General features: G+C 38.4%; 2 pseudogenes; one reads left to right on the top strand and one right to left on the bottom strand.

Annotated features, from left to right (window-relative positions):
* Window positions 1–4,320: 4,320 nt before the first annotated feature.
* Window positions 4,321–7,815, top strand: LOC143683319 (putative GRINL1B complex locus protein 2; annotated as a pseudogene).
* A 52-nt stretch (window positions 7,816–7,867) lies between these two features.
* On the bottom strand, window positions 7,868–8,387 carry LOC143682744 (ras-related protein Rap-1b pseudogene; annotated as a pseudogene).
* Between the last annotated feature and the right edge of the window lie 1,618 nt (window positions 8,388–10,005).

Raw genomic sequence — 10,005 nt, 5'->3', positions numbered from 1 at the left:
CCAATAAAAGTTCCTTTAAACATTATGGAAAAATAAAAGAAATAAATGAAATCTGAGAAATGGCCAGTCCACAAATTGACCTGCTTCCAATTAGTAATATAGTCTATTGGTTATTCAGTCTTCTGGGAATCATTGCCCATTATTTTTCATTCTGTTGTCATTTTCTTATTGATTCCTAGGAGTTATTTATATATTCTAGAAACTAACCTTCTTTTTCTCAGTTAAATGTCTCAAATATACTCTTCCAGTCTGCAAAAAAAAAAAAAAAGGCCATGTTTGCTCTGAAAAAATTCCCCACTTAAAATTATTTATTCCAAGAATACCTTTGCTATGGTAACCTTACTAAACAAATCATTATAAAAATAAACATAAGCCTGGGATAGGAGCAATTGAATAAGATCTAATTGCTGAATTCCAGTCAATAAAAGAAAATGTCCTTGAGAGTTATGAAAAAGTTCTCCTGGATTTATGCTTTGGACAAATTAAACAAATGTAGTATATTTTCCAGAGCTTGATAGTCAATATACTTTTTTTGTTGTTGCATGGGCAGATACCAGGAATCGAACCCGGGTCTCCAGCATGGCAGGTGAGAACTCTGCCACTGAGCCACTGTTGCACAGCCCTCGATATACTTTTTAAAAATATTTTTATTGAGAAATATCCACACACATACAGTCCAACCATAGTATACAATCAGTGGCTCACAATATCATCATGCAGTTAGGTATTCCTCACTATGATCATTTCAGAACATTTGCATCACTCCAGAAAAATAAGAAAACTCGTGCATTCTATATCCCTTACCCCTCCCTCCCATTGGCCCACAGTATTTCAATCTATCCAATTTCTACCCCATTATTTATTTATTTATTTATTTATACTTTTTTTTTTTAATTCATTTTTCCATGCTCTGGATAAGAGGAGCATCAGACACAAGGTTTTTACTATCATACAGACACACTATAAAAGCTATATAGTTATACAGTCTTTTCAAGAATCAAGATTACGGGAATACAGTTCAACATTTTCAAGTACTTCCTTCTAGCCACTCCAATACACTATAAACTAAAAAGGGATATCTATACAATGTATGAGAATAATCTCCAAGATAACTTCCCAACTGTTTGAAATCTCTCAGCCTCTGAGACTTTATTTTGCCTCATTTCTCTTCTCCCTTTTGGTCAAGAAGGTTTTCTCATTCCCATTATGGACAGTCAATATACTTTTTTTTTTTTTTTAATTTTTTTTTATTAATCAAAAAAAGAAAAGAAATTAACACAACATTTAGAAATCATTCCATTCTACACATGCATTCAGTAATTCTTAGTATCATCACATAGATGTATGATCATCATTTCTTAGTACATTTGCATCGATTTAGGAAAAGAACTAGCAAAACAGCAGAAAAAGATATAGAATGTTAATATAGAGAAGAGAATTAAAATAATAATACTAATAAAAATATATATATATATACAAAAAGGAAAAAGAAAAAAACAAAAACAAAAGATACAAACAAACAAACAAACAAACAAAAAAACTATATTTCAGGTGCAGCTTCATTCAGTGTTCCAACATAGTTACATTACACTTAGGTATTATTGTGCTGTCCATTTTTGAGTTTTTGTATCTAGTCCTGTTGCACAGTCTGTATCCCTTCAGCTCCAATTACCCATTATCTTACCCTGTTTCTAACTCCTGCTGGTCTCTGTTACCAATGATATATTCCAAGCTGATTCTCGAATGTCGGTTCACATCAGTGGGACCATACAGTATTTGTCCTTTAGTTTTTGGCTAGACTCACTCAGCATAATGTTCTCTAGGTCCATCCATGTTATTACATGCTTCATAAGTTTAGTCTGTCTTAAAGCTGCATAATATTCCATCGTAGGTATACGCCACAGTTTGTTTAGCCACTCTTCTGTTGATGGACATTTTGGCTGTTTCCATCTCTTTGCAATTGTAGATAATGCTGCTATAAACACTGGTGTGCAAATGTCCGTATGTGTTTTTGCCCTTAAAGTCCTTTGAGTAGATACCTAGCAGTGGTACTGCTGGGTCGTAATCCATTCTGCCAGTCTATGTCTTTTGACTGGGAAATTCAGTCCATTAACTTTTAGTGTTATTACTGTTTGGATAATATTTTCCTCTACCATTTTGCCTTTTGTATTATATATATCATATCTGATTTTCCTTCTTTCTACACTTTATTCCATACCTCTCTCTTCTGTCTTTTCGTATCTGACTCTAGTGCTCCCTTTAGTATTTCTTGCAGAGCTGGTCTCTTGGTCACAGATTCTCTCAGTGACTTTTTGTCTATAAATGTTTTAATTTCTCCTTCATTTTTGAAGGACAATTTTGCTGGATATAGAAGTCTTGGTTGGCAGTTTTTCTCTTTTAGTAATTTAAATATATCATCCCACTGTCTTCTAGCTTCCATGGTTTCTGCTGAGAAATCTACACATAGTCTTATTCCTTGTATGTGATGGATTGTTTTTCTCTTGCTGCTTTCAAGATCCTCTCTTTCTCTTTGACCTCTGACATTCTAACTAGTAAGTGTCTTGGAGAACGCCTATTTGGGTCTATTCTCTTTGGGGTGCGCTGCACTTCTTGGATCTGCAAATTTAGGTCTTTCATAAGAGTTGGGAAATTTTCAGTGATAATTTCTTCCATTAGTTTTTCTCCTCCTTTTCCCTTCTCTTCTCCTTCTGGGACACCCACAACACGTATATTTGTGCGCTTCATATTGTCATTCAGTTCCCTGATCCCCTGCTCAAGTTTTTCCATTCTTTTCCCTATAGTTTCTGTTTCTTTTTGGAATTCAGATGTTCCATCCTCCAGTTCACTAATTGTAGCTTCTGTCTCTTTAGATCTACCATTGTAGGTATCCATTGTTTTTTCCATTTTTTCTTCTTTGTCCTTCACTCCCATAAGTTCTGTGATTTGTGTTTTCAGATTTTCTATTTCTTCTTTTTGTTCAGCCCATGTCTTCTTCATGTCCTCCCTCAATTTATTGATTTGGTTTTTGAAGAGTTTTTCCATTTCTGTTCGTATATTCAGCATTAGTTGTCTCAGCTCCTGTATCTCATTTGAACTATTGGTTTGTTCCTTTGACTGGGCCATATCTTCAATTTTCCGAGCATCATCCATTATTTTCTGCTGGTGTCTGGGCATTTGATCAGATTTCCCTGGGTGTGGGACCCGGCTGGTTGAAAGGTTTTTCTGTGAAATCTCTGGGCTCTGTTTTTCTTTTCCTGTCCAGTAGGTGGCGCTCGTGGCGCTCCTCTGTCTGCGGGTCCCACCAGTAAAAGATGCTGTGGCTCCTTTAACTTGCCAATCCGAATCTCGCAGTCGGCTCGGGAAACCGCGCGCGGAGTGGGGGTCGCCGGCCGCCGCGGCTTGGGGGAGTGCGGGTCCAAACTGCCCAGCTGGCCCGAGACGCCAAGCGTGGCGGGAGGGCCCTGCTATCCAACGTTCCCAGTCAGACCGGGGAGCCACATGCGTGGAGGGGACCCCAGTCGCCCTCCGCCCCGGCCGGGAAAACGCGCGCCCCTCGGGTATCTCACCGCAGTGGATTCTCCCTGCCTGTTCGGCCATTCCAGAATGGGGTACGCTGTCTTTTAGGTCTCTGTCGTGGCTCCGGGAGCTTTTTCGTATTGTTTCTGTTTCGTTAGTTGCTGTTCTGGAGGAGGAACTAAGACCCGCGCGTCTTACTAAGCCGCCATCTTCTCCGGAAGTTGACAGTCAATATACTTTTGATGATGTTCACAGTTTTAGGATATTATGAAAACAAAGAGATTTTTTAGCCTCCACTAGAAGGAATAAAATAGAAGCAAAAACAGCTGCTAAACATGGGACAGAAATCCTAGAATGAGCTGGGACTTAACATCAAGGGATTGATAAGTGTGCCCAGAAACAAATGAAAATAATGAAAGGAACCAAACAGAGCTGAAGTCCACAATAACAGAAATTTAAAGTTTTCCAAAGAGGTTCAACAGCAGATTGGAAGATCAGAAGAAAGAATCAATGAACTTGAAAATAAAACCATTGATACCATCCAGTCTGAGGAACAGAAAGAATGAGGAAAAGTGAACAGACCCTGAGAAACCTATGGGACAACATTAAATATACCAATACATACATTGTGGGAGTCCCAGAAGGAAAGGAAAGGCACAGAGAAAATATTCAAAGAAGTAATGGCTGACAACTTCCTGAACTTAATGAGAGACATGAACATATACATCCAAGATGCTCAACAAACTTCAAACAGGATAAATTCAAATGGACCCATGCCACAACGTATCATAACTAAACAGCTGAATGCCGAAGATAGAGAATTCTGAAAACTGCAAGAAAGAAACAACGGTACCTCAACAAGGTTAAGTACTATTTTTCTCATAGGAAACCATGGAGACAGGAAGGCAGGAGTGCTGAAAGCAAAAATATTGGCAACCAGAACTCTGTATCTGACAAAACTGTCTTTCAGAAATGAGAGCTAGTTAAGACATTCCCAGATAAACAACAGCTGAAAGAATTTGTCACCACTAGATCAGCTCCACAAGAGATGCTAAACAGAGCTCTGTGCGTTGAAAGGAAAAGACAGTAGATAATAGATCAAAGTTGCACGGAAATATAAAGATCTCCAGTAAGTGTAATGACATGGGTAAATATAAATGCCAGTACTATTGTATTTTTGGTTCATAACTTCACTTTTTACTTCCTACAGGAACTAAAAGTCAAATACATAAAAGGTAATGAGATCATTCTTCTGGGAAGATGGCAACTCCCACTCATGCCCCTGAGTCACCATTGGCACTAGCAGTGGGGGCTGGTGAGGAAGCCGAATGCCTGCCACCCTCAGCCCCGCAGAATGTTCTTGCTGCTCTGAGGCCTCCAGCCTCAAGCTCTCGAGGACTTGGGGCCGTAAGTTTTGTGGAGCTGTGAGAGGTGTTGAAGGGTCAAGAGACACTTTTGTGCAACAAAAAAATCATTTGCAAATTTCCTGACAATAGTAAAAAGGTCTTAGACTGTGTTGCCAAACTGAGACTATTGCAAAACATGAAGAGTTTAGAGGAAAAAATGAACTGTTTCATCCTGTTAGATTAGATTGTAAACTAAGGCAAAAGTGATTGCAGCAGTTGATGTGGACACAGATAGACCCAGAATTCTGATCAGATGCTTGATCACTAGTTCTTTGCTGTTTCTTTGTAGATAAAATCAAGTCATCTAAATCAACCTCACAAAAACAGGGAATTGCACATCTTACTCACAGAGTGATGAAGAGACCACAGTGAACAAATGCCCAGCATCCAGCAGCAGAGTCAGTGCAAACTTTCCCATCCACAGCGTTCTAGTTTGCAATACACCAGAAACAGAATGGCTTTTAAAAGGGAGAATTTAATGAGTTGCAAGTTTACAGTTCTAAGGCCAAGAAAATGTCCCAATTAAAACATGTCTAAAGAAATGTCCAATCAAAGGCATCTAGGGAAAGATACCTTGGTTCAAGAAGGCCGGTGAAGTTCAGGGTTTCTCTTTCAAGTGAGAAGGCACATGGCAAACACAGTCAGGGCTTCTCTCTCAGCTGGAAGGGCACATGGCGAACATGGCGTCATCTGCTAGCTTTGTCTCCTGGCTTCCTATTTCATGAAGCTCCCCGGGAGGCATCTTCCTTCTTCATCTCCAAAGGTCGCTGACTGGTGGACTCTCTGCTTTGTAGTGTTGCAGCATTCTCTGCTCTCTCTGAATCTCTCTGAATCTCCAAAATGTTTCCTCTTTTATAGGACTTCAGAAACTAATCAAAACCCACTCAAATGGGTGGAGACATGTCATCCCGTAATCCAGTTTAACGACCACTCTTAACTAAATCACATCAACCAGGGAGATGATCTCATTACAGTTTCAAATATACAGTATTGAATAGAGATTATTCTACCTTTAAGAAATGAGATTTATATTAAAACATGGCTTTTCTTAGGGGGCATATACCCTTTCAAACCAGCACACACAGCTAGCGAGCATCTTCCTCAATTGTGTTTCAGGCCAAGCAGAAGATATTCCCAGCAGCCCTGACAGCCTGTTTATTGATAGGTTACAAAAGATCCCAATTGCAGACCAAGGTGAACACGACTCAGAAGAAAACACAAGTACTACTAAGTTGACAGGCCTCCATAGTGGGACTCAGAAGAAGCCCCACTACATGAAAGTGCTAGAACTACAAGTCAAAAATCCAGTGCCCCCACTACATAAACTTAAAACAAATGTATAACCTTTGCAACATGATGATTCATCTGGTCACTGTCAGAGAAGAGGTTCTCCTATCTCCTAAGAAGAAAGACAGCATGAGGATCGGAAACATCTTGATGACATCACAGCCGCTTTGCTCCTGCCACTTCACCGTTTGCCTACACAACTGCTCTCCATAGAAGAATCTTTGGCATTTCAGAAAAAGGCAGAAACAGAATTATGAGAAGATGCAAGCCAAACTCACAGCACAAAAATTAGCTGAAAGACCGAGTATTAAAAATGCAGACCTATAATCCAGAAAGGGAGACTTCAGGGAGATACCGGGAAGTAAGGGATGGAGGTGATGATCAGTCCTCTGGTGATGACTTATGCAGATGGGCATTGGAATACTCTTTTCAATCTCTCACTGTTGAGGTTCATCATCTGTTTTTTTTACAAAATTACACCACTTTAATTAAGGCTTTCAGTTTACATTTGGTTACCTCAAAGTACGGTAACATTAAATTGGTCAATTTAAATACTGTGGCTCCTGTTGGATACACACACAATCTTTACACCCAAACTTTAATGCATGCAAAGCAACAAGGCATTGTTAAATAAAACAGCAGTAGTTACTGCAAAATAGGCCTTGTGACCAATTACACATGATTAAAATTACTTCCCCCATCCACAGTGCTTGTCCACATTTAACATCTAACCAAAACATTACACATGTGAGGCAATCACTAACAGGCAAAAATACTAAACCTGCATATTTGATATTGCAAATACATTTATGCATAAGCAAGCAAGGGAATCACAGTGAGAATCTATAGCTGCAGAAGCCTGAAAGTGATTTATAAAAAATTGTTAAATCATTAAAAAAGTGCTTGAAAATGTACACTTCTTGTTGTAGACCCCCACTGTATATACACCTAAAAACCTTGTAAAAGGAAACATATAATAAGAGATTTGAAAAGTCTGGACATTTCCTTCTCAACAGATATTAAAGGCAATGTCTTTAATCTAAGACATTTTACTGAAAGGATGATCATATTTTAAAGACAAGATCACTGTTTACACAGGCTTTTCAAAAATTAAAAAAACTATATAGCGTGTTAGTTAAAAGCACTTATGTTGTAAATATAATGATAATGACCTTGAATTTCTTTAAAAAAATACAATAAGCTACAAGTATCAAAGAAGCAAAGTTATCTAGAATAGTCTATATAGGAGCTCTTTAGACTTTCTTTTATTAAGCTAAAATAGTTGTGCTTTTAGGACTTACATTGTTGTACTCTCCCATATAAAGTTTATGAGGTGTGTTAAGTATACAGTACAGCATTTTCATACATGTACAACATTGGTGGATGAAGAATGTCTCTTAAGCAGTAATACTGGATGTAGCCTTTGGCTTTACCATTTGTACTCTAGGATTATTATATAAGTAAAAATCTTCTTGTGATCCTGAAAGGTGATTCGAATGTGCAAACTGATGAAGTAGCTTTCGTCTACCTCTTAGGGGTCCCACTACAGGAAAGCCCATTTAAGACAGTGGTCGGTTTTACAAAGTTGGAATGCCGGCACCATTGAATCAGGCAACAATTTTTCAAACCTGGCTCAGAGCTACAACCCATTCAGTATATTAAAGCAGCTGGCGTGATGTCTTTTCTCATGCCTTCCCAGGCACCGGGGTTTTTCTGTTAATTTGCCATACTAGGTCATAAAAGATCAACACTTATTTTTGATTTTGCAGAAGATTCTAAGAATGCACAGTTGTTCCACTGTCTTGCTAGATTTTGACCTTGCTCCTTTCCTACAACTCTTTCATGCTCCAAGCCACAACTATTACCAACCAGAATCACTGGAACATCATCAGTGTCTTTGACTCCAAGATTCTGTTCTAATGTGGACTGTGCTGTGATGGAATGAACTAATGCAAAGGCTTGTCCATTTTTCATGTACAAATCCCTCATTGTTACATTCCCGCAGTATCCAAGATTTTGAGTACATGCAGTTGTGCATCTACTTCAACTCGCTTTCTATAAGAATTTTCTAATTGTAGGATCATATTTTTCAACAAAAATTCCTTGAACAAACTGTATGGTCAGAGCAGACTTTCCAACACCTCCTAAGCCAAGAAGGACTAGCTTATACTCACTCATGGTGCAAAATTGTTGTCAAAATCTAGTACCTCTGGAGCCACTCCTGGTGCCACAATTGTGCTGCCACTACTGCCGCCACTCCAGCTGGTTACATGCCAGACTCCGGCCAAGGTTTGGCACTGTCACCTTGATGTCAGGCATTCCATCTCCCTCTCGCTTGAGGTGTTATCTTAAAATCAGATTTCTTAACAAGTATCAAGATCAGTGTCAGACATTATTGAAGGAAAGAATTGTATAAAGTTGCACTAAGGTAGCTATTAAAAAAGCGCAATTCATCCTTCAGAAGATGGCTTTCGTGTGTTTGAAGTTTCATATTTGAATATTGAATTTGACCATATGCCTTAAAGTTTTGCTGTATGTTGCGCATTGGTCTGATATTTTAGTATATAGCACAGCATTTTTTCTTCCTGTAAGCCAAATGAAAGCAGATAACTTAGCTTTTTTCCTTATTCTCACCTCTTATCAAATAGCATTTATAACTTGTCTTGCAGTGAAATTCTTAGTTGCCCCAGGCATCACCTAAAATGAATGAGGGAAACATAATGTACTTTGAAATCTATTGCTTTTAGGTATTTTTTAATTTAAAGAGAAGAAGGAATATAAGAGAGAAGATAGAATTTAATAAATGAGTATGACTGCTGAATCACTATGGGTGACAACTCCACAATTTTAGGTTTTTATTTCTAGCTGCTCTAAGGTACTAGAAGCTAAAAGAAATACCAGTATAATGTTTCAGCACTCAGACGCATTTGTTAAACATGATCTTCTGTGTATAGTTCCACCATCACCTTTGATCTTTCTCCCATTCTCTAGGGGTATTTGGTGTCTGTCCCTCAATATTGCTTATGAAATTCATGTCATGTGCAGACGTGGTTTATTCATTTCATTGTTTTTTAGTGTATTTGTCCTTAATACAGTTATTGGTGTTTCCGTGTAAAATAAAAGCATAGTGAGAAATCAGCAGGATCCCCCTTTTGGTTAGGATGGCTTTGGGATCCCACAGTAGGGCAATGGTTTCACTTGCAGAGTTCAGCTTAGAGAGAGAGGCCACATCTGAACAACCAAAGAGGTCCTCTGGAAGTAACCCTTAGCCATACCTATAGGTAGGCTAAGCTTCTCCGCTTCATACATAAACTTCACAAGAGCAAGCCTCAAGATCAAGGGCTTGGCCTATTGATTTGGGTGTCCCTAATGTTTGACACAATATCAGCGGTTCCCCAGTGGTAAAGTTTAATAGTTCCATATATTTTCTCCCATCCCTCAAGGGACTTTGCCAATATTTTTTGATTATCTGCTTAATATATACTCTGGGATGTATCCAGACTACCCTAAGCTATACAGAATTAATGGCCCTCATTCTTATTCTGGGCTCCCTGTGTTTGGACAAAACACTATTATTTTTAAAGTAGGAAAAAAAAAGCGTTGGCAAAGATGCAGAAAAATCGAAACCCTCATGCATTATTAGTAGAAATATGAAATGATGCAGCCACTACATAAAACAATTTGGTGGTTTTTCAGAAATTGAAGTATAGAATTACCATATAACCCAGTAATCCCATTATTAGGTATATGCCCGAAACAATTGAAAGTAGAGATTTGAACAGATATTTGTACATCA

Source organism: Tamandua tetradactyla, chromosome 5, assembly GCF_023851605.1.
Source record: "Tamandua tetradactyla isolate mTamTet1 chromosome 5, mTamTet1.pri, whole genome shotgun sequence".
Taxonomy (NCBI): Eukaryota; Metazoa; Chordata; class Mammalia; order Pilosa; family Myrmecophagidae; genus Tamandua; species Tamandua tetradactyla.
This window is presented reverse-complemented; position numbering and strand designations above follow the sequence as displayed.